General features: G+C 39.9%; 1 protein-coding gene and 1 long non-coding RNA gene across 2 annotated transcripts in view; both read right to left on the bottom strand.

Moving 5' to 3' along the window:
• Ryr2 (ryanodine receptor 2) overlaps nt 1-27,930 on the bottom strand; it is a 437,587-nt gene that overhangs the window by 399,725 nt on the left and 9,932 nt on the right. The window lies entirely within an intron of this gene.
• On the bottom strand, nt 6,219-27,926 carry LOC125615912. Its single transcript, XR_007346520.1, has 3 exons — nt 14,658-27,926; nt 12,079-12,083; nt 6,219-6,230 (listed from the first exon to the last, which is right to left on the bottom strand). It is a non-coding gene; the product is annotated as an uncharacterized LOC125615912 (long non-coding RNA).

The following is a 27,930-nucleotide window of genomic DNA, read 5'->3' as shown; positions in this document are numbered from 1 at the left end:
GCTATTTCATGAAGGCTTGGCGAGAGACCTCTTCCTAGAGTCCCTGCACCACTCCTGCTGCGCTGCGCCTCGGAGGCTATCCGCCCAGACTCAGGGGCCGCGTGCAGGCAGCCGACAGTCGCCGAGTCGTGGGCAGCGGCTGGCGGGTCTGGACCTCTGCGCTGCGTGGCGGAGATTCACTCATCTGGGGCAAACTGTCACCTCCAAAAATCCTACCAATTCCCGGCCGGTCTCTCTTTAGTGGAATTTTGCTAGGAGTTTCTCAGCAGGTCGAATCTAAGCGTATCAATGCGTCTCTCTGACCCCGTTATTGAGGAGGTACTGAAAGCGCTGCCTCCCCACTCACCGCCATGTTGGATTCAGAATCTTGTTTGGGTTTTTTTTTGTGGGGGGGCATGTTAAGTGAAATGGACAACATTCATTCACACCACCAAATAAATACTCCCTATTTCACCTCCATTCATCAGCATTCGTCAGCCATCTAGGAGGAGGAGGTGGGGACAGGGTCTGCCAATAGCCATAGGAATAATCTGAATTTAGAAAAAATGACTTCTACGGTTTGCACATGGTCTAAGGGTATCCCTCACCCCCAAAGATTCACATGGTGAAAGCTTAGTCCTCAGTGTGACAATATTAAGAGGTGGTAAGACCTTTAGGAGCTAAGAGCTAATTGGGGGTGGTGAGGTCACTAAGGGTATGCCCTTGGAAGGGATTAATGTAGCGCTCATGGGACCTACCTGCTCTCAACCTTTTTGTCTGACTATGTGATCTCTCCCTCTCACAAACCTTTGACCATTGTGATACCATTTGCCATGAGGTCCTCATCAGGGGCCAAATGGTAATGTCACTCAATCTTGGACTTTCATCCTCCAAAACTATGAGCTAATTAAGCCTTTCTAAGTCCCCATCTCAGGCATTTCATGACACTAATAGAAAATGGACTAATAAACCTACCACTGGCTTCTATGACCCAACCTGAAAGTCCCTCATTCTACCCTTTGGGAGTATATTTTCTCTCAGGCACGATAAGTTGGCTAGTGGCTGTTGGCCTTCAAGAAGATCATGCAGATTATGTCAGGCCCAAAAAAAGAGAATCTAGATGATCCGATGTTTGTCTCTTATACATGACGTAATATTCAAAAAGTCTCAAATTCTGGAGCATATCAGACTTTGAGTTTTTGGATTAGGGATGCTCAACCAGTGAAGTTTACGCAAATATTCCAGAATCTGAAAGCCTCCAAAACTGAAACACTTCTGGTCTCAAGCAAAGAATATTCAACCTGTAATGACAGCCCAGGAAGAGCAAACTGAACCATTTTAAATAATTAATCAAACAAGAATAACCTAAACAGGGCAAAATGGAAATTGAGGTAGTGTCAAAAGGAGATGAAAAACTAGATTTGACAACTAACTAGACAGAGAAGGTAATGCAGGAACTAGAGGTTGGTCCAGAGTTCTACACCTGAGATGCTGCAGATGGTGTGACCACTGACTAAAGGAAGATCCCAGGAGGAAAAGACGCCTGGAGGAGGAAGATATCCATTCTGCTGGGGACACCCTAAGTCTGGGCACAAGCCAGGTTCTAGGTGGAGGTGTCAGACCTGCAGAGAGGTGCACCTGTGGTCCAGGATGGAGACTAAAATGATGGAAGCAGCCAAGGCTGAGTGGAGTCCTGCATGCCTCCCTTGACGACACTGACCAGCCACCTCAACACCCACAGCTTGAGAAAGGCAGGGAAGAGATCATGAAGCAATAGAGGGTGAAGACATCCCTGCACTGACCTTGGGCAAACGTGACCTTAAGGGACTAAGAAGAAACTGGGGTGGGGGAGAAGATGGGGAGCAAAACAAAAATAAAAAAGCAGCAGGTAGTGCAGCAGGGAACAGTATGAAGAGACCCCCAGATTTTCAAACACCAAATTCGAGGAGGAGGTGAAATGGGATAAGGATGCCAGAGCTCCTGGATGTGAGGACCTAGACGTTGCCAGGAGTGCTTAACAATTTTATACAAGTAATCAGGAAAGAGTCTACTGCAACAGCTCTTCAAAGATGAGGCTTTCTGTATCACAGCAGGAACAGACAGGGAATGGCAATTTAGGAAATGTACTACTGAAGGAGAAGTCAAAAAGTATACGAGGCAAGAAAAGCTGAAGGGTGTAAGTAATACACTCATATGTATTTTAACTAAATCACCAATGTCCTAAAAATTAAACTGAAATAACCATATCTGAAACTTGAAGTCAAGCAAAAACCCTATGAACCCTCAAAAAGAATTCTGCTTTCAGTTTTAATGTAATGTAATCATATTAAGTTATTTCACTTGCTGGCATTCTCAGCCTTCACACCTGCACTGTTTTCTATCATTTCCTGGATGCTTTGTCTCCAGGCCCTTGTGTCTCAACATCCAGTTGCTTCTACTTCCCACCTCCAAAGGAGGCTCCCCCAATATTACTTTAGGCCTAACAGGGACTTCCTCAAAAATCCCCAAAACCCCACTGTCTGAAAAACCAAGTCTAAGCTCCCTGTCTGGTATCCAAATTCTGGTTCTAATATAATTTTCCAGCCTAACTTATGCTTCTTACCATTAATTAGGTAACGCTACTATTCATGTGTGTGTGTTTTTCCACTTTTGTCATTTGTCCAACTCCCATCCATTGCCCACCAAGCTCCAATACTGCCTCATCCACAGGACCCTTCCCAACAACTCCAACTGCCCTGTGTCACACATACAAGGAATGCAACACATCTCCACACTGGATAAGCTGGAGGAACACTGTTAGACCCTAGTGCCCCACTTGTCACACATTTTGCTGAATATAGCTCATTGTTGCCTGTGTTTCATGTTCAAAATCAACCATTAAAGTAAAACATTTGTGACATGACAAACATATCACTGCAAGTGAACTGAAAAACTCTTTAAGTAAGTCCTGTGAAATATTTTTAAATTATTTGAATATATCAATATATTTAAATAACAAATATGATTTTCCAAGGTAAACATGTTAAACCAATGAAAAAACTAATTGTAATGTTTTGGTAGTGGCCTAAGAATTCTGATTTATGTTGGTGTTGGGGGAGGGAAAAAAGTCACAGTGTCTTCACAGTCATTAAAATCTCAAAATTTTCTGCAGTGTTGTTTCAGGATCCTCCATTGCAGGAAACATCAACCCACACATTCACAGGTAGGCAGGAGCCTGCAGTGGGGGAAGGGGTGGAAAGTGGACAGAGAACACCAAGAACAGTGAACACACTCGTCATCACCTTCATCACCCGAGTTCCTGAACTCAAAGACCCATTGGTTCTTTAAAAGCAGTAAAATTCTTTGGTGATAACAGGACACACTTGCAATATTTCACTTGGCAAAACCATAACAGAATCTAATGGCTGGTGGCAACTTTAATTGTACAAAAGAGTTAATAATATAATCCATTAAAATGACTACCCATGTATTTTTCCTAAGCTAATTCCATTTCCTATCACTTTCAACCACATTTTTACAATAGTTAGTGTTTATGACTGTCTGTAGTTACAGAATGAACCATCCAGCATCTTTAATGGCTGAAGTGCTCGTTGTTAGAACTTCCCTGGAGAAACCAATGTTGATTCCTTTATGACAGCACCAGGGCATAAAGACAAGTGAAGAGCTGTTGATACAATGCTTCAGGGGCTTGGGAAAGTTTCTCCTTTGCTCAACAGAGCAGCCCCATCCTTAAGCCTTACAGGGCTCAGCTCTTTTCCATTTATGACATGGCGTGCCCAAATTCAGACGAGCAACCTGAGAACTTTAAAGTTAGTGCTATTTCTTTTTTCTTTTATTTTTTTAGAGAGAGAGAGAGAGAGAGAGAGAGAGAATTTTTTTAGTTTTTGGTGGACACAACATCTTTGTATGTGGTGCTGAGGATGGAACCCGGGCCGCACGCATGCCAGGCAAGCGCGCTACTGCTTGAGCCACATCCCCAACCCAGTGCTGTTTCTTACTTACATAACTAAACCTCTATCAACATTTTAAGAAATTATAAAAACTCAGTTCCTTCTTAAGTGAAACTTTTTTTCAAGACTGCCTACTTAAGACGTGTGAAAGTATTTTGCCTTTGAAAATTCATGTTAGAACATGAAGCGCTGTTTCTGCTGAGTAGCCACCTTTTGGAATTGGATTTTCTTATTAAGTTATTGATATAATCTTTGAAAAAAAAATTGAAAATCTCATTTGGAGTAGAATCCTGGGATTTGGTCCAGAAACTTGTGGAAATCAGCAACGCAAGGGTAGACAGCCAGAAAAGAGAAAATAAGGCAGAGAGTGGGTACATGGAAGATCTATGAACACCTATGCTCAACTTCAGCACCTGCTGATAGCAGCACCTCAAGAGGTGGGACCTGGAGTAGACATTAAGAGCCTCCAAATTCTTTCTCTGCACAGCCAGCATAATTTTCCTAATGCTGCTATAACAAATGCCCCTGGCTTAAAACAAAGCGAATTTATTCTCCCAACAGTTCCAGATCAGTTCAACTGGGCTAAAGCCAAGATATGACAAGGCCAATTCCTTCCTGAGGGTTCCCAGGAAGAACCTGTTTCCCTGCCTTTTGCTTTAGCCTCTGGGGCCCTCTTGCATTCCTTGGCTTGTAGCCCCTTTGGCCATGTCCAAAGCCATGTCCCTCTAAGCTCTTCTGTAACCAGAAAGTAAAGTTGAGAAAATCTCATCTCAAAAACTCCTAATCATATGTGCAAAGTCCCTTTTGTAGTATAAAATAATGTCTGTACCTTCCTGGGATTTACAGTGAATAGCACCATGGGTAATTCAGTCTACCACATACTCTGTAAGTAGATATTTTATTATACATTTGCAAAATGGAGCATATTAATAAGTTATTTTAATCATGTATCTATGCTTCAATATGGATGTATGTTTACATTGTAAAACAAAATTAAAGAAGCTTTATTAAATTTTTTTAAGTTATTAATGGACCTTTAGTTTATTATTTATATGTGGTGCTGAGAATCAAACCCAGTACCTCACATATGCTAGGCAAGCACTCTACCACTGGGCCACAACCCCAGCCCCTAAAGAAATTTTTTTTTAAATTTTGTTTTATCATATTTTTATAGGACAAATAATATTTTACTTGAGTTGAGGCAGTACAACCAAATATGCTTCACTATTTTTAAGTTCTTAAAATAAACCATTGTTCAATATTAAGGACTGATTTCAACTGCAGGTTGTCAGTATTTTGTTAAGACTGAACAATAAATGTCACAAACAAAAATGGATAAAAATGAAAAATGGTTCTTTTTTACTCTAATCCACCAATTTTTAAAGGATTTTGTTGGAATTCTGGTACTAAATTCCCATTTTCCCTATTGTCAATCAGATCTCACAATCATGAAACACTTCATGTTTACATTTCTAATGGATGAATTCAAAGCTCAACCTTTCCTTTTGAATGATTAAAAAGATGTGCTTTCAAGTCTGTAAAGGATATGAGACTTTTTATATATGCTATATCATTTCCAGCAACATATTCAATAGACACCCCTATCCAAATATCCCTTTAATGATATTCTCCCCATGGTGAGGTTACCTGGAAAGTAGGTCCTTTCTCATTGTTAAAAATGTCATCTTCACAGAGCTGGGTTGTGGCTCAGTGGTGGAGCACTTGCCTAGCACAGGTGTGTCACTGGGTTCGATCCTCAGCACCACATAATAAATAAAATTATTGTGTCCATTTACAACTAAAAAGAAAAAAGTCATCCTCCCCTTGAAAACATCTCCAAGCAATGTGTTATGAAAGCTCAGTTTACCACTGCAAATCTGGAATGATTCTTGTAAAATTAACCACTAAAAATACTTTTCACAAGATTGAAAGACCCTACACCTCATTATGAAATACTATGAAGAGTTTCTGTTCTGGCTCCAGCTTCTGTGAGCCACAGAGCAGCTGGCCTTTTGAAGACCGAACTCCACAAGGTGAGCAATTACTTCTGAGAACTACCCTAAGGCTCTTATCTCCAGTCAAATGGCCAACTCCGTGAGTGTTTCCGAGTACCCATTTCCTTCACTAATCTTTATACCGCCCAATCCTTCCTTGTACCAAAGAACATGTTCAGTACTGATAACCTGTCTTATCTGTAGTGCCTCCTTCAGAGCCTCAAAAAAAGTGGCTCTTCCCGATTTTCATGGTTGAAACAGAATTGACACAATCCATCTCCTGATAGGAGACACTTGCCCACTCTTTCTTTCACATCCGCAGGGTCTTCCTGCAACATCCACTGGCACAGGAACGCATGTCAGCGCTTCCCGTCAGTTCCCTAGTATTATTTCAGCCAGTGCTACCGTGATAAATATTCTTCCCAAAGGACAGTGGCTTTTGTCTTCCACTATTAAGGAAAACACAAGAGTCATTTTCGTTATTCCAGAGACATTCTAAGTCATGTCACACTCCGACTTCACATTCTAAATGTTTCCTTCTTAAATGTCTCACTGACTTTTGTGACCTCACATTCTCATTAGTTTATATCTTGAGCACAATAAGTTCTGTTACTGACTATAACAAGCTTACAAATACCTTCAGGATAGACATGAATATTTTAGGCCATTTTCACATCAGATGTAATCACTGTCACAGTTGTGACCTCACAGGGTAGGTGGTGAAGAGTATGTGCTGCAAGAGAAACATTTGCTCTGTTCTCTTTTAATCTGTGCTCTCACTAGTAGCATAACCTTCAACTTGTTTCTCCACAGAATCTCTTTAATTAGTTGTCTACTTTTTGAGTAAATTTAGGTGGAACTAAATATTTAATATGATAAAAATGATCATGTGAACACTCAACTAGTATGTACTCTGCCTGCTACTATTTTGAACACTTGACATTTATTTTCATGATTCATCTAAGAACTTGCATGGGATAGATATCTTCTGAGCTAATATTTTGTTGAGATATGCTAAACTCAAACCCACTCTGATGGTGGAATTCCTGCTTGCCAACATGCCAAGACAGTTTGCTGTGTTATTAAAAGAATGGGGTCAGGAATCCTGGCCTGCTTCTGGGCTGCTGTATGATCTGGGGTAAATCACAAAAACTCTCCGAACTTCAGATTTTTCTAAGTAACAAGCAAAAGATGACCTGTGTAATGCCCAACACATTCTTTGAAATGCCATGTGCATGTACAAAGCGAGCAGTATTATCATTCCAGAGCTTTTAGGATGGAAAATAATAGATTCAAATACAGCAGACACAATGGGGATTTATGATAGGAACACATAACAGAGAAATAAGCAGAGTATGACTCATCGAGGCATTATAGTCTTAGGTGCAAGCTACTCGGAGTGTCAGGTATAAATTGGCATCTTATAATGGTTAAAATCATTTTCCCACTAATTAAACTGTATATTTGTATTAGAATGAGTCATCTTATTAGGGCAAAACAGATACAGGGGAAAGGATGTACTGGAACTCACAAGCACAGGTAAAACTTAATTCCACCATGTACATAGTTGAAATGTGCTACTATAGAAAGATTAAATAGAAGAGTTCTTAGATTCTTCACATACAGTATTTTCAAAAAGTGCCAGATTACTGTTATCCATTGTTAAATTACTAAGGATTAGAATAAGAAAACAAAATCATGTAACAGATTCATGTCCATGGGTTTGACAGACACATGGATCATAGTAAAATTTAAATTTTATGATTGGATGCCAGACTTCATTGGTTAATTTTTAGTGTGGTGAGCAGATAATCAGACAATATTAAAATGGTGTCTAATCCTATCAGCTACTACTTGATAGACAGGTCCTAGTCGATATTTTACGTCTCTTCCCAGCTTGTGAGTCACACTCTTCCTTTCTATACACTAGCTCTTCTGCTTTTTACTGATGAATTAGTAAAACTAGAGTGAAGAAAAACTTTTCATTTACTGCTAATATTTTCTCTAGTCTGTGGTCCAAGTTTGAAGACGGAGCCTTAACCCATACCTTCTAGGCCCTCAGTTTTATTGAAATGTCACATACTCCAAGAATGTACATAAATATACACTTCAAATACAATGAACACTAATGGTTCCATCCACCAGACTGCAAAAGGCCCTACTGTGGGTAGCTTCGGAGCTCCTGCTACCTTCCACATCCTCGTCCCGTTTACCTTTGTACTTACACCACAAACTTGCACATCCCCATTTGAACTGGATGGAGTTTGCCCTTTAAGTAACTAGAAACATAAAATATATTGTTCTGTAACTTTTCTGACTGTGACATGTTGTTTTTGAAAGTCACCCTTGTCTGATGCAAATTTCTGTGGTTCCTTCATTTTTACTGCTGTAATCCAGTGGAGACTACAGCCAAGTTTATTGACTCAATCTATTTTTCTTTTTCTTATTGATAACACAACAAATATTCTTACAGATGTTTCCTCCTGCACATAGGCAAACATCTCACTAGTAAAAATCCTCAATTACAAGTTTACTAAGTAATCAGTTTTCCATAGTGGTTATCATGCCAGTTTACATTCCCACCAGAAGAGGTGAAAAGGGCCACACTGCACTTTGTCACCAGCAATGACACAGCCAGTCTGTGAAATAGTACTTCACTGGACTCAGTTTATTTCAGAGCAAGAATGAGACTGTTGTCTTCATATCACCCTGGAGTGTTTTTTATTTTTTTCTCTTCTGTGAAACACCTATCAACTTACAGTTCTCCATTTTTTTCTATCTGGCTCTCAGTTTTAGTAATGAGTGGCAGGCATACTTGACATTCTGGTACTTCTAGGTCTTATTGGCTTGCTGAATACCAAAACAAAGTAAAACTGAGTTTTCCTGTGACAGTTTATTCTTTTTCTTTCATTGTTAAACTACTCTACATAAAGTATGTGACTGCTTAATAAAATCATTCATTCAGTTATACCTATATTAAAAATAATAAAAATGTAAGAAAATGCCAAGAAAAAAACCTTTATGATCTTAATTTTGAGAATGGGGCCTCCTACACTCAGAGGGGGAAGAGGGTGCAGGTGAGGGAGCCGAGGCTGCGTGACCACATCTGTGAATGAGTAGCCTTGGAGATGGGCTGCCTGGGACTGCACAGCAGCCTCTTCCTGGCACTGGGCCGAGACCCTAGGTTCAGAAGAGCCAGGGGACACTCCTCTCCATTGGCTGCAAATTAGGTTTGTGCAGTGTTCTGTGTATGTTCATGAGCTTTACATGCTTTGTGTGATGTTCAGTGATTAAGGACAGGGAAACGGGTTTACTACTCCCTTCAGAATTAAGAAAACAGAAGACGAGGAGTACCCCAAATGTTACGAATCTGCAGACAAGTCAAAGGCCTGGACTCTGGGTGGATCTGTCTGCCCAGCACCTTATTTCCTTCCAGGGCAAGTAAAAGGATACCACCCAAGGGCAGGAGGAAGGTTCTGTTAAAAGCCCGACTGAGCCAGGCTTGGTGGTGCATACCTACAATCCCATAGACTCAGGAAGTTAAGGCAGGAGGATCACGAGTTCAAGGCCAGAATCAGCTACTTATTGAGGCCTAAGCTACTTAGCAGACCCTGTCTCAAAAGAATAAAAAGGGCTGGGGGTGTGGGTCAGTGGTTGAGCACCTCTAGGTTCAGCCCCCACCTTTTTTTTTTTTTTTTAAAAAAGCCTGAGTCAGGCATGTAGTGAACTTGAACCTACTATTTATAAAAGAATCACAGAATAGTCAGAAATAATTCTATTATAAAGTCAGGCCCACTAGGTGCTGAGAAGGAATTACAATAGGATCATCTGTATCCTTCCCATACTGTTCATTCAATATTTCCCCTAAGTACAAATCTCTTACCTCACAGAAGATTTTCACAAAAAAATAAAATATGGCTGTAGTGGCCAAAATCACTCTACTGTCTAATAACCAGGAATGCTTGCTTGGGTGAGAGGCACTTCTTGGATTTGGCCTTGTGAATCCACCTGCAAATAGCAGCCACATAAAGAACCCTCTGGATGTACTTGAGTCATAAATGAGGCTTGTGCAAAAAAAGAGAAAACCTCTAGACTCACTGTGACCACAGAAACTATCATAATCTATATTATTGGCAGGAAAAAGAAAAAGATTTGTATATATTTAACATAAATTCATAAAGTTCAGGTAATATAAAGACAACTTTTAAAAAAAATTGAGATAAAAAGGATAGCCTACAGCCATTTTCATATGAATACACTGAAGATAATTTTTAACTTAATACATTATACCCTTTGGAACTTTAATATAGTGAGTTTCATGAGAATTAGAGGGAGAGATTCTCACTATAGCTTCTGAATTTTATATCAGACAAAAACACCATCCATTCCAAAAAAATGCATTCAAAATTCTCATGTCTTATATAAAAAGTAATTTGATAAAGATTAAGGATGTGAGAAAACCAAAGTTCTAAAAGAAAATATTTTCTTATAATTATGAGATTAGAAAAACCAGAATATAAAAATCAATAGATTTTATTAAATTAATTTTTAAATTTTCAATACAGCAAAAACACTACAAAGCAATATGTTAACAAGGAAGCTGGAAAATTTTCAAATGCCTATCATCATAGGTTTGTATGTGCATGAATATGTGCACAAATGACAGTTATACACCAAGACAAATAAATATTCCAACAGAAAAATGGGTGAGGGATCTGAACAGGGAATTCACACCACACTAAGTGTGAGAAGTGGATGGCCTCACAGGAACAGGATTCACAGAAGCAGGATTCCTCCAGAGACCTCAACTGGCAGATTACCAGCTTTTTCTTGGTGTGGAGCCAGGTGCAGATAAAAGTGTGAAAAAATGAATGTACAGAGGACAATGCAGGACCATCAGCTGCCCTGGAGGGCAACATGCAGGAAATGTCAAAGTCCCTGCAAGTGCATGCCTTTACCTAGGAATTCCATCTGTGGGCACTTAAGGACATCCTGAGTGGTGTCCAGGCACACTCAAACAGGCATAGTGTGGTGGTGTTTCATGATAACAGAAGAAGAAAACAGATGCAAAAAAGGACAGTGCTGGGACTTTAACCAAAGACACTCTGGCTTCAGGCTGCAGGGGGACCACTGTAAACACAGCAGGGCTGTTAACACCTCACCTAGGTCCTCTTATTATGCACCTTTGGTCCAAATTCCTAGAGTTCTTAAGTTAAAAAAAATTGTACTTTTTACTATAATAGTAAGTTATACTGGTATGTTTCCTATCATATTGAGTTAAGTTGATGGTAAAGGGAAGTCCAATATGTGAAAGTTTCCTTATTTTGTCTATATATTGGTACTGGTAATTGAACCCAGAAGCACTTTACCATTGAGCCACTTCCCCAGCACCCCCCACCCTTTTTTTTTTTTTTTTAAGGACCTTGCTAAGTAGCTGAGGGTGGCCTGAAACTTGCTATCCTCCTGCCTCAGCCTCCCAAGTCACTGGAATTACAGGCATGTGCCACTATGCCTGGCTAAAAGTTTCTAATATTTAATTCAATGTTTACTCATTTGACAGCAGATAAACTTGTAGATCAGTACAACAACAGAACAGCTTTTGAGTGGAAGTTTGAGGCTGGTTATTTTTAAAGATATTACCAATTATATCACTAAACTTTTTAAACTGAATAAAAACACATTTTGTCCTGTTTGCATTAATATATTTATCATATTCACATTTCAATTAAATTATGTCTTTGTTCAAACTGTATAAGCCAGAGTTTGCAGTTCAAAGAACACAGCTTCAAAGAATTCAGTGACATTAGCAGATCATACTGCAGCTATTTTCTTCAGGGCGGCAGACCTTGGGAGATGAGGCTAGCGCATTCTGTCTTTCAACAGACCATGTAATCATTAGACTGCTGCTGTTGTCTACCATCAAGAGGACTCAAAAGTCAAAGGACTGGCCTGTTTCATCGACTTCACTGCCAAGAAACTGGTGCTGCTTAATAGGACCAGGAGAGAAGTCCTAAAAAAGGAAAATGCTTACTATAACAAGAAGCTGTTTGGAAAATGGGGCTACCTAACTGAACGCATAAAAACTATATGAAAAGCTCTGTAATTATATAGCCTGCAAATTTTGTCATATTGTGAATGGTAACACTTTCTACCACCCATACTGAGGGAGTTCCTGACATATGCTCCACACAACTTTATCTTCACTTACTTGAAAATATCGTGCTGCAAAGAATATTTATAACCTCCATGAAAACATAAGAAACTTTGTATTATAAAAAGGTATTTTCAACCTTGAGTTTTAAAAATCTGAGAGGTTTGCATTCAACCCAGCAGAGTGAAGTATCAAATAGATGGGCAAGGGTGTTTTTTGGTCTCTAAGTAAAATATTGAGATTTTGAGTGCTAAAGTCCACTAACTATTAAATGTGTCAGTAATTAACAGTACCTGGCACTTTAGAGAGCACTGAGGCCAGCACTATTCAAGGTCCTGTGTTCACAGTTCCCTATTTATGGACACCCTGCTTCTGTCCCCAGAAAAGTGAAGAGCATTTCCCATGAATGCCACCAGCATCAGGGCCGTCCCTTACATGTGCCAGGAACTCGGCTTTTCCATTGAATTCACTTCTGTTCTAACAAGATCACTATGTGTGGCTCTGGCTGGCAGGACACTGAACAGATCTGCCCAACGTCACTGAAACACACCAGGTCTGCCCAGGCACCTACCTGCTACACCACAAACCACAGCATCCCAAGACCAATCCCAGGCTGCAGCCCTTCTTCTCCCAGCCCAGGGTTTCTGCTCTGCTGATGAGGCCTCTCCCATATCCCTGCATGCCCCTGACCCTAACCACTGCATCACCTTCCCTGGAGCAGAAGCCACTACCTCACCACCTCTTGAGTGCCCAAGGAGCTGGACTAATGCATACACACAGGTGGCAGAGCCAGGTGTGAACCTCCACCTGGAGCAGCAGGTGGAGGAACCTTGTGCAATCACCAGGTGCATTGTGCAAGGCAGTGGTGGTGCCTTAAAAGCTTTGCTTACAGCCCCCTTGGGGAGCTATAGCCGGAAAGTCTATTGTGCTATCTCCCTGTTTTCAAGCAGACCCTGACAAGGCCTCCTCTGGTCTGTAATGCCTGACTCTTCCCATTCCTACCACACAGGGCACGGAAGAACCCTCACTGATGGGTAGCATCAGAGGGTCCTCCATGTTTCTGGAGCAAAGCATAAAAACCCAGCGCATGCTTAAGTATTCACTTCTTCGAAGACCCAGAAAGGTCACGGTATCCTTCTAAATATCCATTAATTTCCACCCATCATATCGGCATCTGATGACCAGTTGTTGGAGTACTAGGGGGCAGTGTTTTGCCTGAGAGCACCGAGGGTCTGATTTTGCCTTGTACACAGCCAGCAGCTCTATTAATCAGTAAACATGCGCAGCCACCAAAGGGCTAGTGATGGAGCAGCTCTTCTCTCAGCAATTTAATGACAGGGGTATTGTTTTACCCTGTCTTTTTGGTTGTTCTGTTTTGTTTTGTATTTTTAGATGTAGATGGACATAATACTTTTTTATGTGCTGGTGAGAATCGAACCCAGTGCCTCACAAGTGCTAGCCAAGCACTCTACCATCTACCACGGAGCCACAACCCCAGCCCCTAGTATCATTATTAAAGCTAAAAAAATAAATAAATAAATCAGGAAAATGCCAAAGTTAGGCAAACCTACTTATCAATCGGGCCACAGAAAGGGGCACAGTGTGCTTTGCAGAGAGCCATCATAACAGAATAAAAAATGCAATAGGTTAAAAGCTGTAACTTTGGTCAAAGGGGGAAAAATTAGCAAAATCAACCGGATTTCCAAATACGTGGAGCATGTCTAACCACCTCAACCCCAAACAAGGATGAGCTCTTGGACTGCTTGTCCTTCTCTAACCTCCTCTGATTCTCTGATCCATCCTGCATAAGCTTCTCATCTTAGCTCTCCCCACGTCACAGCCAAGGCAGATGCAGTACATAAGCAATACCAGGTGACCTGTACAAACTCAGACAGAAGCTAAATGGAACCCTGGCCTCCAATATGAGTTTCCTAAAGACAAGTTCAGCGTTTCTGTGTTCTCCCTAGTGCAGCAATGTCCCATGGGACTCAATAATGACTCAACCCCACACTTCAACTTGGGAAATTAAGATAGGTGACATCTTAGCAAAGGGAGTTATTTTCTGAACACCATTCCAGGTTCAACCTTCAGTGGGGACTTTCTGTCCTAGCAATTTAACACATCCTGAATTTGTCAGCTCTGGCATCCACCAGCCTTGGTGCCACTCCAACCCATCTGTTTGGTCCAGCATATGACCACACCACATGTGCTATCAAACTGTCATCCGAAAAGCCCCTTGGAGAGCACTATACACCCCCAACCTACAACAAAACCTCAGCAGAACAAGCCAAAGTTCAAAGGCCTGCAACTGACCTCAGGGACACTGTCCCTAGATCTAGGCCCTGCTCTGTCCCGACTTTGAACTAGTGGAGGTGGGAGGAGCATCACAGATGCCTCAGAAAACCCTTCTGGTCCAGAAACCCAGCACTGCAGAAAGGTCAAGGCAGCTCAGAGTTCTCTGTGTAGAGTTTTGGGAGAAGGTTAACTTTCAAAGACCCCACCTGCCAATCTTAGTGTGCATCATTCCTTATCATTAACATGACCTTGAACTTGTGCTGTGTATTCAGGAGGGGTCAGCTTCACCACTAGGCTCCTCCTTTCCCCTCCAAGGACACCATCAGGAGCCCAGTCAGAGTGAAAACAGTCCCTTCAACGTAACTCTACATTATACCAGAGGAGTAAGGAGGAGGAAAAAAAAATTCCACAGCATTTTAAGAATTGAGGCAAAGATCAATTCATCATTTAGATCCAAACCTCTGTAGACTAACGAAGTAAAAAACACTCAGAATCACACTGCAACATGCATACATAATGTTTACCAAGAAAAGTACCACTGAGCACGCTCACACAGATGCTGAGCAGCTTCCCAGAGGCATATATGACACAAAAGTTTAAAAAAAAAAAAAATCAACCTTTAAAAATGTTTTCTTTTAAATAGGAAACATTAATGCTGTTGTATTATGTTGCTGCAGCTGTATCAGCCTCTCAGAGCAAAGGCAGCCCAGAGAAAACAAAATACAGTCAATGGAGCCAAGGTTAGGGACTGTGATCTTGACAGGAGCATCAGGAGAATTGGAAAACAAAAAGGAAACTGGGTATTTCAGCTACATCATACATCTAAAACCCAGACTAATGATTCTTTGTTTTTTGTTGTTTTTTCTGGCCCCAAACCTCATTGTTAATCTGACAAAATACACACACTTTTGTAAACAACCACAGTCACAAATCCTTGCAGACTGCCAGCAGGTGGTCAGAGCCCAGGCACTGAGATCTCTGCACTTTTCTGTGGCAACACCAAGCACAACACCTGCCTCCAGATGGTGAGAAGGCTGATGAATGTCTGTGGTCAAATGATGGATAAATGCTGATTACAAAGAACAATCTGATTGGCTCAGGAAATGGGTGCAGCTTGCTCCTGAAGGAACACACAGATCCCATGTGGGTGAAGGACCACCATCATATGCAGAAACCATAAAGGAAAAATGTGGCCTTTGAAAAGGAGCCAATCACTAAACCTAACTTGAGTGTTCCCAGTGGGATTTCTACTTTCAGAGGAAGACCCTTTAGATGAGTTCCAGAATACTTTTTAAAACTCAGAACTTGAAAGCTTAAGTTATCATTGATAGTTAAGGGTAGCTACATTGCTTCAACCTTATTCCTAATTAGTGTGAAGCCGGTAAAAATGCTTTTAAACCGTTTGGAACAGCTATTGTTCCCAAGTTTTAGAGAGCATCAAGTCAGGTCTAACACCCACCTGTACCTTACTTTTCTGTATGTAGGGTGTGATGAAAGTGGCAGATGATGATTTTAACTTTTGTAGAAGTCATGCTTCAGCGTTAGCCCAACAGAGCACGTGCCTACCCTGTCCCTGCAGTTGGTTATGGGAGAACATAAAGATCACCTCCCGCCTTTCCTCTAAATAGTTCAATCCCGGGCTCAGCCTCTTTAATTTTTCACTGCTTTTCTTTATAAATCAATCACCTCTCTCTCATGTATTTTTACTTCTGCCAAGGAGTATTGTATTACTTTTACTTGTTCTTTCTTCTCCCACATAGGAAACAGGACTCTAATTACATATATGCTCTTAGGCTTTTTTGACTAATGCTTTGTTCCTTTTGCATTCTTGACTTTTTCCAAATACATTCATCTGTTATTTCCAAAAGTGATTTTTGTGTGTGTGTGTTCATGTACACCTCAACATCTGGAACAACAAAATGCAATCACTAATTTTAAAAAGTGTAAACAGTTTATTTTTAAGTCTCCAATGACCTTGTGTGTTAATAAACTGGGAGTCCATTATTCCAGCTTAGATGGTTAGGATTCTCAAAGATTAAAAGGAAGGAAGCAAGCTTCAGCCTTGCCACATCCTTCTCCTCTGATCCACCTCAATAGCCAGAAGCATCTGAGCCGAACCCCTAACTCTCCTACAAATACACATTTGCCCTGGTGAATCTCACCTAAAACTGAGGTTGTAGATACCGTACAGTAAGCTGAGGACTTCTAGTCTGTCCCAGCCCTGCGCTCTCCTTAGCATTCCCAGCATCACCATGCTGCTTCTTCGACCCTTTGCCTGGATGTCAAACAGAACACATCCCAGCAGAACTTGGCTTAATAGTGAGTCTTCCTTACCCCTGGCAGGCTCCACCTGTTTTATTCACTTCAACAACATACCCAGATCCAAAAACCTAGATTCTTCTTCTTCCCTCTCAAATCCAAATGACAAAAACTGAATCCAACTACTTCTATTGCCTCTACCACCATCCTATTTTGAGTTTCTGCCATTTCCTGACTCTCTGGTCCCCTCCTCAGGCAGCAACAGGAACGCTGTTTACAAACATAAATAAGGTCTGTAATGCCCTTGCTTACAATCACCCAACAATGCCCACTGAACTGAAGCGCCACACTTCTTATTCCAGCACAGAAGCCCAGCACCTTCCCTCGTTCTCAGACCACTTGCCCCTTCACCTGCTGGACTCCAACCACTCTGGCCTCTGTCCTTTGAACTGCTCATTCTCACCCTCCCACCTTTGCACTCTCCACCCTGGTATGATCACATTTGCAAGGCAGGTCTCCGGTGCATGTGTCCTCAGCTCTTTATTCCCATATCACCATTTACCAAGTTGACCCTCTTACTCAACTCTGCACCTTGAATTACAGTGACATTCCAGAAAAGCAATTTCTGTTACAGGCTTTTAAGAGATAACCTTGAAAATGTAAATCCAATAAGAAATTATTATTCATAGCATCAGAACTTCCTAGATTAATTACTTGAGTGTCTACTTCTTATTTTTAAAAATATTCTGGCTGCCAATCAAGCATCTTTTTCCACAGCTGTTTTCTAATGGAATACTTCAGAAATATGAAACATACAGAAATTCCAGAACAACCATGTTCTAAGGCCCAGCTAAAAAGTAAATCATTGCATACAGAGTTCAAGCCACTGTGTATCCAGAACCAATTTCATTCTGCCTGGCCTTCTGTAAGTGTAGTGTTATCACCAGTGGGAATTTATTCAGAATTCTGCTACATGTGTATTCTAATGGCTTACATAGAATTATTTTGAATATTTTAACATGACATAAATGGTATCATGCTGTATACATCCATCTGCATTTTGATTTATTTCTGCACACTAGTCAGTTCCTGGAGTTGACTGTCATCGATACACGTGCTCATGATTTCCCGATTTCCCCGCGTGCAGTGCAGCATCACTTGAATACACTGTAATTTAATTAGCAATTTTTCCACTGATGAACATTTAGAGATCTTGTGTTGATTGCCTGGTTTGTGTTTCAAGTGGAATTCATCTTTTACATCAATTGTACGCTCAGAGCAAAACCTAACAGAAGGTACCTCGTCCTGACTTCCTGCTTCCACCACATGCAGTGCCCCAGTATCAACACCCCCCAGGAAGTGACATTTGTTATAGCCAATGAACCTACATTTGAACCTAAGTGGCAGCATCAGTGCATGTTTGAAATGCTAGCAAGATCATTTCTACATGATGTACAAGTCGTAACTAAACAAACAGTTTACATTCTAGCCCAATGTAATAATCTGTCCAAAAAACCCCAGGTATTCTTAAAGAGCATCCTGATCAATCAGATGAATTGTAAGTCTGAAGTTATCCTGCATAGGCTAAATATTCACACACCATTAGGGTATTTTCCTTCAGCTAGAACTACCACCCATTTTTGTCTTCCTCTTAAAACATCAGCAAATAATAAATTATGTAACTAAAATACAAAGACACTGACAAACGTATGCTTGTTGATAATTTATCTTCTTTTCAACACCATTGGTCTTCCTTTTGTCTTCATTTGCCTTCCTTCTGCACAAGAAAAATCCTATGAAAGCTAAAATAAATAAAGAAAATACTGATGCTAATATTTTCCTAGAATTGTACTTTGTTTTAGTTCAAATTTAGTGGAAACACATTGAGAAACAAGATCTGATGTTTAACATGTTTTGTAAACTTTGTCTTTCAAGTGAGTCTTTCTTACATCATCTAGCATTTATCTTATACTGACATTTTTATTATTCAGAAATTCTCACTTGAACAAGAAGAGCCATTCATCTGGAATAGCAACAACTATTATACATCATTAATATACTAGTGCATTATTTATGGTGGTGAATAATATCCTGAGATGAGAAGTCACTGAAGATAAAATATTCTCTATCATGTCCCATGATGGCAAGAAATACTTTTAATTAAAATGAGGCCATAGAAATGGGAGGAAATGGAAAGAGGTTTTCACATGGCTGTGAAGAACTTCACAGGGCCAACTTCCTTTCTGGAAGCCTAATAAAAATCAACTACATTGTTTTAACACACCATGGCTATGAAGTTGTCTCACAAATACAGAATCAGAACTTCTGTTATCAAACAAGTCTTCAAGATCCTCCTGTGTTTCTGTCCTGAAACCACAAACACCAGAAAACTACACTAATCATAAGATCATTAAACAAGATGGTGCTTCTGTTTAGTGTAATTTCCTTTTATGGGAAGGGATACTATATGACTCTTGATGTATCTGTCACATTTGTACAAACAATGCTTCCCAAACTTTCCCCCTATGGAACCTGGTTTTCCATGAGCTTTGCGCTGCTGCATTTTTACATTCTTTTCCAGTTTTGCAATTTTTCCTTCACTTTTAAATGTCTATGATGATCCTTTTAAAGGAACTTCAAAACTCTATACAGTCATCTAGTAGAATTTGGATTGGATTGAGCACAGCATCAGATACTGTTTTTGAAGTGTACATGGCCATGAGTTGTAGACACTCTGTAAAAGGTGAGATTCAACAGCACAGAGCCTCTCGGGAAATGGTCATTATTAACCACTGCTTGTTATCATCCACTGCACCTGGTCATCAACTTAAAAGCCAAATAAATTAATCCCAAGGAAACCATCAAACCAACTACAATCCTTCACAGAATTACGTAGGCAGTTATGTTTAGTCCATTCTTCTTTTGATCGGTTGGTTTCAACTAACAGCCCCAAACCTTAAAAAGGGAGCTCAAACAAGTCTGGTTCATTTGAGTCTAGAAGAAAATCCACACAAAACATTTATCTTAAATTTGCTAATACATTAGGCCTGAAATTAGAAAGATTTAACATCAACTATGAGTCATTTCTTAATGTAACTCAACTTAAAATCCCTAGAATAAACTGAACATTACCAAAGGAACATAAGATTAACCAGCAATTATCCCACTTATTCAAATATCTTACTGATCATAAAATGATTATAAGGGAAAAGGAGAGAGAACAGCCGTACTGTGCCACACCCTGGCAGGGCCAGTTAGCAGACTTTGACAGCCAAGAGTATGACTTTTCCACCTTAATGGCTGGTTAGAGCAAAGCCAGCCAGCCCAGGCCTCGTTCACGTAGTCCTCGTGAGAGTCACCTGGCACACAGTGTGGACGTTTACTTCTAGAAAGATGTGCCCAAAAGGAAAATGGGGTTACAAAACGTTAACACGAGCCCCTCAGAATACAAACATATTATTTATTCTTCAGAATGAAATATTCATGATTTTATTCTATCATACTCTCCCAACTTTTATCAAATTTTAAAGAGCAGTGATGAAACCAATATAAATAAGGTAAAAATTATATTTCATATTTCAAGAGCAAAGGTCTCTGGGACTAAAGCATGATTTTCAATATAAAGACAAATATCTTCATGTAACCCTTTGATCCAATTTGAGCTTTAAAAACAAACCACAAAGAAAAACCAAAATCACTTAAATCTGCAGTCCTAATAAATGTATCAATTTAACACATACATGAAAAATTAGTTGATTAACACATGCACATGTAATTTAAGAATCATCAATAATGTTCCTGTCAAAAATGGCAAATATGAATAACACTCAAGTTTAATGCCTGTATGTTAGCAAATGATTGGCCTTAGACTATTATTGATCTCCTATCTTAATGAAAGCTCGAGTTTCTGTATGTGTTGTGTGTACTAAGTATCATTCCACACACATCTACATTCCAATATCTATGAAGCTGGTATACTGAATATACAAAAGTTCCTGTTACTGATTTTTGTAACCTGCTTCTTCATGGATTTCTCTCATAAACCCATTTTCATAGTTCATTCCTTGATTTTTTCTAGTCCGTTAGATAATCAAGTTATCTACTACTAGAAATAGTTTTACCTCTTCATCTCCAATATTGTATCTATTGTGTGGGCTTGTGCTCCCAAACACACACACACACACACAGGACAGATCAGATATCCCTCCTGATTTACACCTGACCACCACTAGTGCTTCCCTTTAAGCAAAGTACCCACTTTTGAAATGAAGTGTGTGCCCTTTCACATGCACCTCACTATGCACATGTAACATATTAAGTGGATATTATCGATTCCTCTTCCAGTATTTTTTAAATGTAAACAGAATTTGAATTTTGTCCAGTACCTTTTCCCATCTAAGGAAAAGTTTAAGAGATTTCTCTCTTCATTTCTGCTAATGCTGAGAATCGTATTAACAGATTTACAACACGAAGCTACACCCTGGATTCCCAAACTTCACTGATTATGATAGAGATTTTAACACAACCCTGGTTTCTTTATTTAAAAGATATTTTATCTCAGATTTGTGGATCAATGTGAAATTAATCTATAGAGTCTCTTTGCAAAATCATTTTTCAGATTTTGAAATCCATGTAATACTGGATAAACTTTGGAATAAACAAATCTTCCACATGATTGGCTTATGCTTTGGAATAATTTAAGTAGCACAGGTAAACAGGGGTTATTTAATGTGGTGCATGACCTGTTGGAGAATTCTCACATTTTTGGTAATCTGGAGTTTTTGCAGAAAATTTAATATTTCATGAACAATTTAAAATTCATTTGTATATAATTGGGCAAATGGCCCATGATTTAATTTCCTCCAGTTTAATCCATTATTCTTCCTTGACCCTTGTACTACAACACCCTTAATTCCTTATATAACTTTTAATATCTGAACATCTGTCCCTTTTTCCTTTTTGATCAGTGGTTTATCCACTTTTTTCCCCCAAAGAACCAAATTTTAAGATTAACTTATCTTTATTAATTCCCTCCCACTTACTTTTGCTTTCTTTGTTGGCCTTTTTCTAGTTTTCTAATATTTTAATACTTTTTTACTTTTAATAATATATGTATTTAATTCTATAATTTAGCTGTATCTCACATGTTCTAAAATATCATGTATTTGTTATGATGTTCAAGAAACTCTTGGATTTTATTTTACATTTCTCTTTTGACCCAAGATGTATTTAATATTGTACTTTGTCATTTTAAGGTAGAAAAGTCTTTTTTTGCATTGGGCGGGGGGGAGTAGTTTTCAGGAGAAGTTGTGGGATTTTTGTTTAATTTCTAAATTTTATTCTTTTTCGGTCATGTTCGTATTATTGTTACTCTGGAGTTTACAAAGGTTTCCTTTGTGGCCTAAAATACGGTCAACTATCTCTACTGCTACCTGTGCACTATCAAAGAACTCACCTTCTGTTTCTGAGGTTCAGATGTTGACAGGTCTCAAAGATCAATCTCACAATCATGCTGAGCACCTCACTTTTTTTCTAGTTTAAGTGTGCTGTAGTTCTGTCTCTCCTTGCAACTCTTGAGTCTCTTCATAAAAGCAGTTTCTGTTATGAGCCGTAACTACTGTCTTCATTGAGAGGTGAACCCTCTAGCATTATAAAATATTGTCTCTCAAAGTCTTTAAGTTAAAAACTTGACAAAGACTCAGACAATGGCGTTCATTTTACTCACATTTCATGATATGAATCTGATATACTTTTCTATCCTTCAGTTTTGACCTTTCTGAATCCCCTTGTTTCAGTGTCAGGTTTAGCTGTGTTAGTGAAGCCTAAATTTTTTGTATTTTAATAGGTTAAGTCAAGCCCACTTACCATTATTTGCATGATCAATACAGTCTCAACTCTTATTGTTTAAACTCATTTTACTTTCAAAGACTAAATATATCATTTCACTTTATTTATAACGGTCTTGTTCATTGTGTTTACAACACTACGTGTATTAAGTATGTGCCTCATTCATGGAATGAGGAAGTGAAGGTACAAATATCTTCTAGAGGTACTAAATGTTGGCTTCCCTAATACCAGTATCTTCAAATAACACCCTTAAGTCCTTATGTTTTTGGTTACTACCTTATCAGTTCTATGAGCAAAACTGAAACTAGCTAATGACTCCTCACTTTACCCTTCTCTTCTAGCTGAAGTTCCACCATTTGTTTTCGTTCAGGACTCATAAGGTAATCGGAAAGTGGAAGGTAGTTGTCCTAAACTCTCCCTGTCCTCCTCTCACTTCTTGGTAGCTGGCTGACTGCAGCCTCAGAGCACAGAGACAGCTCTATCATGCTCTCTCCCACACCAAGGCTCTACAGCAAATTCCTATCGGATAGCTCAGGGAAACACCATCTCTACTTGTGTCCACATTCTTAACTGTTGAGGACCTTTGTTGACATATTCGAGAAGTCCAAGAAAAGATAATCCATTACTGTGTTTTCTTTTGGCAGAAAGCATGGTCATTAAAAAGGCAAAAAATATATATATATATATATATATATATATATATATATANAAAGGCAAAATATATATATATATATATATATATATATATATATATATATATTTATTTATTTATTTATTTATTTATATTTTTTTTTCCCCCTTTGAAAAGTTCACCTCTGTACTACAACACTGCTTTGGTTCTGAGATTACTGCCTGGCCCTCCCAAAATGTGGTCTCAGGCCAGCGGGGCCCCTACATAGTTCTTCCTTATTTTTGGAATTGAAGTTTTGAGATGATACTTGATTCCCTGCTTTTGCAGGCAGATAACACTGGAATTTCTCTGTGGAGTCTGTGTAAGAAACAGTGCCCTGCGGTGAACTTTCATCAGCTGTCATTCATTGGCAGGCATGGCCTCCAGTGTTCTAAAAGACTCAGGAGCTCACGCTCCAATTTCTTCTTATTTGGTTGATAAACATGAAGAAGGAAATCCGCGGACCAAACCATACAACTTACTGAAGAGCTGGAACACAAGCGGAACTCCCAGATTTGCTAGTCCAGGGGTTTATATACCACTGGATTCACTGCTATTGGTCCAAACTTATGCTAATTAGGGTTTAGAAACATACTAATGCTATTGGTCAACTCTGGAATCCCAACGTCCAATCAGCTCTGCCTACTTCCATTTTCTCCCAGCTAGTCTAGGAAGTCTGAGTCCAGGCCCTGGCTGCGGCGGCTGCGCAGAGCAGGCTTCTGCAGCAGGCATAGGTAGGACGCCTTGCCTGGCCGCCAAGGGTGACAGGTCTGGACAGCTCTGCTCTCAGCACCTCAGGACCCTCAGCCTGCGTGGTAGGCTCCACGCTGCAGGTCCTGCTTGCCGCCCGCAGTTCACTGCAGCCGCTCTGCTGCGCGGGAAACCAGGAGCCATGTCATTGTCACTTCACCTGACGTGTCCTTCAGTGTCTTTCTCACTCTTCACTCCCTTTGGACTTCTTTTCCATCTTGTATTTCTTTGATGGCATTACCTGTATGTACACTCTGGCATCCCATCGAGATCAGTCTCCACCGCTAAAATTAGGTTTTCTTTAATTTATAATTTACTCCTGTTATCTTTCTGCTATCTTCCAGTGTTATTACTCGTCTTATTTCAAGTTTATAATTTATGTTATTCTTTCATGTTGTCTCCAATTTTCTGAAATTCTTTTAACCTATTTTGAAACGTTAGTTCACAGCCTTAAGTTTGTTTATCTGGTAAAACTTTTTTTTGCCTGTAGATATTGTTTCTGCACCTTACTCTTTTGCATATCTAAAATTATATATGTAAATTATATATGAAAACAATTATAATTATGTAATGTATATAAATTGGACTACTGAACTTATATATTATGAATTATACCTGATTATATATAATTACTAGGCAACAAAGGAATACCAAGTGGACAAATAAAAATTGAGGTGCCACATTCTGTTAATGGAGGCCACCTAGCTGTGTTAGCTCTGGCCTTTGGAGCTCTTGACCCCATGGTTTTTCCTTAGGAAAAATAGGGCCTCTTCTTTATGAATTCTATCAGTTCTGCCCCTCCCCCTATGACTTTTGCCTGATCCTTCTCTATCCTTGCCTCTCCCCCCACCTATTACAGACTCCATTCCCAACAATCCCCCCACCGCCAGCAGGGCTTTGTCCTGGAAGGGAGCTTTATTTGGTTAGTTATGAAAGCCTAGAGGACCAAGACTGCTCCAGAAAGAACCTACCTGACCAGTCTCCCCACCCCCAACCCCACCATTTGCTTTAGATTATGTTTGTTCTGTGAGTCTGGAGTTTTACTGTGTTTGTGGCTGTGTCTGTTTTACATCGTAATTCAAGAAGACTAAGAACTCTGCCTCCCTGGTAACTTCTCATTTCTGACTCAATCTTTATTAATGACAAGGTCAGTTAGTCTCAAGGTCACTAATTCCTAAAAATTAAGAAGCCCAACTTCTCAGTTCCAAAATACAGAGACAAAGATGAGAAGCTATTTATTACAGAGGCACATAGTAAATACCCATAGTTATGAATCAGGAGTTATTAATCTAAATGTGTCCTGGGGTTTAAATGTTTCTGTTTTCTCAGAACCATTGATACAGCAATTATGAACCATTCACTTGCAAGCAAAGATCAGTCTGAACAAGTAATGGTTAAATGGTTCTGTAGCTTGAGGTATTCCTAGGACTGTTTCTGGGAGCATGTATATAATTTACCGTGTCTCACTAGTTATTGCCAATAACTATTCTGTTCTCCCTACATCTATGATAAATATAGGAGATGCTAATTTGAAAAAAAAATGTAAAGGCAACATTCCATTTTCAACAAATATCAAATCCAGATACATCGGTGTGAAGTACAGCTCTATCCAGGTTTACATATTGAAAACATGAACTAAGATGTACACTTTTGACAGTTATTACAGAAAATTGAAAGTCTTAGAAGGAAATATTTAATCAGCCTAAAGACTATTGGTTCCCTTTCAAAGTTAGTTATCCATTAAATTTTATTAGTTCAACACCACGTGCTTGGATAAAAGATAAATGAGATGTCTGGCCCTCAGGGGTGCAGAGGGACATGTGGCCTGGGAGGGGTATCCCTGTGCACTCAGCACGGGCAGCAGTGGAACCTTTCTCAAAAAATAAAAAGGACCAGGAAACGTGGCTCACTGGTAGACAAAGGTCAATCCCCGGTACTCGGGGAAAAAAAAAAAAAAGAAATATGGTGTGTTCAGAAAAAGTAACCCAGAAGAGTGTGTCCGAAACAGGCTTTGGGGGACAAGCAGTGTTCCAGCAGGCAGAGAAGTATTGGAAGGGCTTCCAAGTCAGGGGCAAAAGGCAAAAGGAGATATGAGACAAACTGATGGGGGCAGGGGTGAGGGTTAGCAATCTAAGTGGCAAAGAGAAAAGGGCACCTGTATTGTAAGAACTCTTAAACAACTGTTTTGTTTGTCTTGGCAATACCAGGGATTGAACCAACAGCCTTATTTTAAGTGTTGTAGCCCTGAGTCAGATCCCCAGCCCATGGCTTTTACGAGCTTTAAAACAGCCTTATAATCCAGTTATCTGATGTCAAATGTCAATTTTCAGATAAATCAGAAATGTACAAGATAGCATGAAAATAAGAAGTGTTAAAATACTCAACTCAGTTCATTAAGTCATTAGAGGCAACTGCATGGTCAAGGGTCCTTGACAGGAACTAGGCAGTTTAAATGGATGACATCCTAAGTCAATGCTCAACTTGACCATGAGGTGATAACACCCACTGTGGAATCCAGGATGTCTTGTTTAGCTTTGCAAATGGGCTCTTTCATCAGCGAACTGGGAGAACAGCAACTACTACAATGTCCAATATAAAATAGAAGGCAAAAAAACAGATTAACTAAAGATATTGGCCTGCCTCTAGCCACCACAGAAATACCAGACACCACAGAGAAAATACCACAATGAAATGATTAATAGCTTTTTAAGGAGTACTTTTCACAACCGAACCTGTCCCCATTAAGTTGTACAAAGGGAATGTCCTATTAAAAACCTTGTTAAACTAAAATAAATCTAAATAGGACTATAAGATGCATAATGTATTGCTAAAAACTAATATAATATTGTTATTTAGCATAAATTCCTATAGTAAACCAAGGATACACATATACACATCACTCATTATTTTACAGAACCACCAAAGGGATTCAGTGGCAGAGTACACCAAGGATGTGAAGCTCAAAGCCCCAGGCACAAACGTGAGAAGCCATGGCTGACCTCTTGCCTGGAGTCACCTTGAGCAGTTATGAACAGTCCTGGGCCTCTGCTAGCTCCCTTGTCTCATCTGCACAATGACTACGAAGACAATGACAGCTCTTCTTACTGGGACAATTAGATGAGATCACACATGTCGAAGTACTGTGCAATCTACAACAGGCTAAACCAAAGTATTAAACTGACCGTTTTCTCCTTGATTTCCTACCCTGGAGATACCCTCGCTTCCTCTCCTTCCCTTCCTCTGCACTGTCTGATCCATCAGCAAACCCAGCCTGTCCTCACAGCATGTTCCAGACCCACCCACATTTCTCCCCTGCCAACACTTCCAGGCAGAGGAAGAGCTGGAAGACCCAGCTCCCACCAGGCTGCAGCAAGCACCTCCCAAAGAGCCTCTGCTTCTCCTCTTGATCTCGCTACAGCCTCAAGTCCATGTTGGAGCCAAAGTAATCTTTAAAATGCTAAACCAAAAGCCACCACCCCATGACCTCCCTTCACACTAAAAAGAAACCTGAACTCCTTATCTTGGCCTGGAAGGCCTTCTACGGCTGGTCCCTTGGAGGCCTCAGCGGCTGCCACTAGCACTTTGTTCACAGTTCTGAAAACATTCTGCACGTGCACTCCTACCCACCTTGATTTACCTGGTTCCTCCTCGTGGAAGGTTCCAGAACTGAGAACTGTTCATTCTCTCACTTGATTCCAGGCTGTTCAAACGTCGCCATCTCAGAAAGGCCTTCCTGAAATACTCTGTACCAGGGCAAATCTTCCTCAGCTCCCCCTTTATCTTTCTGGCCCTAACCATCCAGAAATTCCATCCCCTATTTATTTTTCCACTACAATCAACTTCACGGAGCAAAGACTTTGTCTACATTTGTTCACAAGTTCCAGTTCTCTGTGTCCAGTAGAGGCTTACCTAAAAACTTCCATACTGAAGTATGAAAGCATTTTTTAATTTTATGGGTTCCACAGAAAATAATAGAGGGCTCGTAAAAGCCATGTGAAACGCAACAGTGGGAACAGCCCTGAAAGGCTGCATCCT

Source organism: Marmota marmota, unplaced genomic scaffold, assembly GCF_001458135.2.
Source record: "Marmota marmota marmota unplaced genomic scaffold, marMar, whole genome shotgun sequence".
NCBI lineage: Eukaryota > Metazoa > Chordata > Mammalia > Rodentia > Sciuridae > Marmota > Marmota marmota.
The sequence above is the reverse complement of the archived record's forward strand: the minus strand, read 5'-3'. Positions and strand labels throughout refer to the sequence as shown.